The sequence below is a fragment of the Liolophura sinensis genome, chromosome 13 (genome assembly GCF_032854445.1).
Source record: "Liolophura sinensis isolate JHLJ2023 chromosome 13, CUHK_Ljap_v2, whole genome shotgun sequence".
Taxonomy (NCBI): Eukaryota; Metazoa; Mollusca; class Polyplacophora; order Chitonida; family Chitonidae; genus Liolophura; species Liolophura sinensis.
This window is the reverse complement of record NC_088307.1, coordinates 195,900-201,633: the sequence shown is the minus strand read 5'-3', so window position 1 is coordinate 201,633 and position 5,734 is coordinate 195,900.

Sequence of the window (5,734 nt, the reverse complement as noted above, 5' to 3'; positions counted from 1 at the left end):
TACTCCACTGTTAGGGCAGAGGCATAGGTACCTTTCTTCTGTAATTTCTTGCGCACGATATTCATAGATCACATGTTTAGGAGAGCATTAGGGTTATTGTTGTTAGGATGGAGTTATACTTATCGTGTTGGTCATTATTAGATCACATGTTTAGGAGGACATTAGGGTTATTGTTGTTAGGATGGAGTTATACTTATCGTGTTGGTCATTATTAGATCACATGTTTAGGAGGACAGTAGGGTTATTGTTGTTAGGATGGAGTTATACTTACCGTGTTGGCCATTATTAGATCACATGTTTAGGAGGACATTAGGGTTATTGTTGTTAGGATGGAGTTATACTTATCGTGTTGGTCATTATTAGATCACATGTTTAGGAGGACATTAGGGTTATTGTTGTTAGGATGGAGCTATACTTATCGTGTTGGTCATTATTAGATGACATGTTTAGGAGGACATTAGGGTTATTGTTGTTAGGATGGAGTTATACTTACCGTGTTGGTCATTATTAGATCACATGTTTAGGAGGACATTAGGTTTACGGTTGTTAGGATGGAGTTATACTTACCGCGTTGGTCATTATTAGATCACATGTTTAGGAGGACAGTAGGGTTATTGTTGTTAGGATGGAGTTATACTTACCGTGTTGGTCATTATTAGATCACATGTTTAGGAGGACATTAGGGTTATTGTTGTTAGGATGGAGTTATACTTACCGTGTTGGTCATTATTAGATCACATGTTTAGGAGAACATTAGGGTTATTGTTGATAGGATGGAGTTATACTTATCGTGTTGGTCATTATTAGATCACATGTTTAGGAGGGCATTAAGGTTATTGTTAAGATGGAGTTATACTTACCGTGTTGGTCATTATTAGATCACATGTTTAGGAGGACTTTAGGATTATTGTTGTTAGGATGGAGTTATACTTACCGTGTTGGTCATTATTAGATGACATGTTTAGCAGGGCATTAGGGTTATTGTTGTTAGGATGGAGTTATACTTACCGTGTTGGTCATTATTAGATCACATGTTTAGGAGGACATTAGGGTTATTGTTGTTAGGATGGAGTTATACTTATCGTGTTGGTCATTATTAGATCACATGTTTAGGAGGACATTAGGGTTATTGTTGATACGATGGAGTTATACTTACCGTGTTGGTCATTATTAGATCACATGTTTAGGAGGGCATTAGGGTTATTGTTGTTAGGATGGAGTTATACTTACCGTGTTGGTCATTATTAGATGACATGTTTAGGAGGACAGTAGGGTTATTGTTGTTAGGATGGAGTTATACTTATCGTGTTGGCCATTATTAGATCACATGTTTAGGAGGGCATTAGGGTTATTGTTGTTAGGATGGAGTTATACTTACCGTGTTGGTCATTATTAGATCACATGTTTAGGAGGACATTAGGGTTATTGTTGTTAGGATGGAGTTATACTTATCGTGTTGGTCATTATTAGATGACATGTTTAGGAGGGCATTAGGGTTATTGTTGTTAGGATGGAGTTATACTTACCGTGTTGGTCATTATTAGATCACATGTTTAGGAGGGCATTAGGGTTATTGTTGTTAGGATGGAGTTATACTTACCGTGTTGGTCATTATTAGATCACATGTTTAGGAGGGCATTAGGGTTATTGTTGTCATGGTTGACTCTGTAGTGTCACAATCATATGTACCCGAAAGTTTTACCGTCTAGATACACACACACCATATGTAACCCTTACTGTTTATTTGTGCGTATCTTTGTGACATCACAGTTCTGTTGTACATTGTCAAGTCCGTGTTAATGCATCACAACAACTTTTCCATACATCATACTTTGTTGATAGTTTTCTCCTGTTGGGACCGTGTTACTATATACAAGTGACCAATCGTCGGGCATATGGCTCTGTAATGTACCTAACGGTAGGTTCAAGGTACGCAGAATAGGCCATGGGATCAGACCAATGATAAACAAGATCCCGCAAGAGGGTTATAAGATTTGTAACAGGCCACATGATACAGTAGGACTATTTTAACTCCCCTGTAGTTTTGTCCTTTATAATCTGGTCATCCGACTCTGCTCTCTGACGCTACTGTAAATGTCTTCTCCTGTAACGTTAATATAAACGTTTTGTCTTCTAACTGTACTATGATCATCCAGTCATCCCACTCTACTAAGATCATCGTGCCTTCTTACACTACTGTGGTTGTCTTGCCCTATAACGTTAATATAAACGTTTTGTCTTCTAACTGTACCGGCCCGCATAGCACAGTTGGTAGAGCGTCCGCTTCGGGACCGGTAGATCCAGGATCAATCCTTGATCGAGTCACACCTAAGACTTTAAAAGAGGAAGTTGTAACTTCCTCGCTTGGCGTTCAGCATGAAGGGGATAGTGCAACGACTGGTTGACCCGTATCAGTATAATGGCTCGGGCGGGGCGGCTTACTTGCCTTCGGTAAGTCGTCTCAGTGAAGCAGCACTAAAAAAAAAGAGCGGCGGAAATCCGTCCTGCAACAAAGGAGGCACATTACACGTACATGCACCCTAAGGATTCCTTCGTCATATGACTGAAAAATTGTTGATTACAACGTTAAACCCCTCAAGAATGCATGTTTGCCAGGCGAAGTAATCACCATTTCAAATTGCAATTATCTCTCCTGGCTAAAAGCAGCTGTTCTGGGTGTTGAAACTCAGGTATGGACTCTGACACAGAATGTGACAGGCTAGTCGAGGTCACAATTTTCACAAATAAAACTTTTAATCTCAAGTTGACTATATTATGGTACAAACTTTTTTTCTCTTGCTCAAGGCTAAATTTTGTTCCTTAAACGATGGCTATATGTAACTATTTTCAATATTAGCCTAATTGTATCTATATACCGAGTTCATCCAAGTCTTGTTTGTTTGGTTTGTTTGCTAAGCTAAAGGTGCTTTGTTCAGCTAAACCCTGCAAAGGGCACAAAGTCAAAGAAGACGGGGGTTGTAAGTAACAAGGTTGTAAGCCGGCTGAATTCTTTCCAACAGTTTGAATGGAATCTTGATTGACTTTGCCGTGTTCCTGGCAAGTTAGTGTGAAAGACAGTTATTCCATGAAATGCTATCCAATTTCATTTATTGTACACCTGTACTTTCATATGCACTTCCTACAGGTGATCTGGCCCCTGGTAGTTGTCTGGTCAGGTGCGAGACAAAACTCCAATCTTTCTGGTCATTATGGTTATTATTACTAAGTCTTCGGTTTTATGCATTGAGAGTGCATTGACATGTTTTCATGTATATGTTTACTTGTACAGAAACTTAGTTCTCTATATTTTGTCATCAGATTTCCAGCACATTTATACAGATTTGTGTCCATGTACAGCGTCGAAAATGGTATTGCACATATGAATTTATCACAACAGTGTGTGGAGGTGTGCGATGGACAGCTGCAAATACATGGACTTTGAAACTTGTCTGCGCAGTTATGGTTTGATCTAATAAGTGATAAAGTAAATGCGTATATCTGAGTTTTCTTCACAAAATTTTGTTATCGAAAATAATTATCATTGTTTTAGTTTGCTGTGATGTTAAAATGCATTATTGAAATGACATACTGATGCTGTTGCGTTGCACGGGAGACACAAAGTTGGTGTCTGTCTCAAAACCTTGTGTCTAGTGAAAACTAGATAGTCTTATTACCATACATATTGTGATACTCGCCATGGGATATGACTTGTGAATTCTGTCTGAAGACAATTATACCTTTTGATCGTCGTGCCTTCTAACACTACTGTGGTTGTCTTGCCCTATAAAGTTCATATAAACGTTTTGACTTATAACTTTACAATGATCATCTAGTCATCCAACGCAACTAAGATCGTCGTGCCATCTAACACTGCTGTGATTGTCTTGCCCTATAACGTTAATATAAACTTTTGGTTTCTAACTTTACAATGATCATCCAGTCATCCAACTCTACTAAGATCGTCGTGCCTTCTAACACTGCTGTGGTTGTCTTGCCCTATAACGTTCATATAAACGTTTTGTCTTCTAACTTTACAATGATCATCCAGTCATCCAACTCTACTAAGATCGTCGTGCCTTCTAACACTGCTGTGGTTGTCTTGCCCTATAACGTTCATATAAACGTTTTGTCTTCTAACTTTACAATGATCATACAGCCATCCAACTCTACTAAGATCGTCGTGCCTTCTAACACTGCTGTGATTGTCTTGCCCTATAACGTTCATATAAACGTTTTGTCTTCTAACTTTACAATGATCATCCAGTCATCCAACTCTACTAAGATCGTCGTGCCTTCTAACGCTACTGTGATTGTCTTGCCCTATAACGTTAATATAAACGTTTTGTCTTCTAACTTTACAATGATCATCTAGTCATCCAACTCTACTAAGATCGTCGTGCCTTCTAACGCTACTGTGATTGTCTTGCCCTATAACGTTAATATAAACGTTTTGTCTTATAACTTTACAATGATCATCCAGTTATCCAACTCTACTAAGATCGTCGTGCCTTCTAACACTGCTGTGATTGTCTTGCCCTATAACGTTCATATAAACGTTTTGTCTTCTAACTTTACATGGAGCATCCAGTCATCCAACTCTACTAAGATCGTCGTGCCTTCTAACGCTACTGTGATTGTCTTGCCCTATAACGTTAATATAAACGTTTTGTCTTCTAATTTTACAATGCTCATCCAGTCATCCAACACTACTAGGATCGTCGTGCCTTCTATCGCTACTGTGATTGTCTTGCCCTATAACGTTAATATGAACGTTTTGTCTTCTAACTTTACATTGAGCATCCAGTCATCCAACTCTACTAAGATCGTCGTGCCTTCTAACGCTACTGTGTTTGTTTTGCCCTATAACGTTATTATGATTGTTTTGTTCTCTAACTTAAGAATGAACATCCAGTCATCCAACGGTACTAAGCTCCCCTCTGACGCTACTGTAATTGTCTTGCCGTATAACGTTACAATAATTGTTTTGTTCTTTAACTTTACAATCATCATTGTACCATCCAACGCAACTAAGATCGTCGTGTCTTCTGACGCCAGTGTGATTGCATTGTCCTATAAGGTTACTATGACTGTGTTATCCTCTAACTTTACAATCATCATTGTACCATCCAACGCAACTAAGATCGTCGTGTCTTCTGACGCCAGTGTGATTGCATTGTCCTATAAGGTTACTATGACTGTGTTATCCTCTAACTTTACAATCATCATTGTACCATCCAACACAACTCAGATCGTCGTGTCTTCTGACGCCAGTGTGATTGCATTGTCCTATAATGTTACTATAATTGTATTATCCTCTAAATTAACAATTATCATTGTACCATCTAACGCAACTAAGATCGTCGTGTCTTCCGACGCTACCATGATTGTCTTGTCTTATAACGTTACTATGTTGGTCGTGTCATCCGACGCTACTTCCATCATCGTTCTCTCTTACCCACACGACCATTCTCGTTTTGTATTTGGAGGTGGATAAACACGTCCGCTAGCATCTTTTTGAGAAACATACCCGTTGTCTATCCAAAAAGAAATCTCTTGTCATTCAGACATAGTGTCTCGAAGGTATTTCTGTTCGGGGAATTATGGTTTACCTGACAAAATTGGGTCTTCAAAATTAAATTCTAGAGACTCGCGTGCCTGTTACAGTACGCGTACATGGAATCGATGGAATTTATCGATTGGTCAGGCCTGGTAGTTTCCCCGTACAACCTGGCAG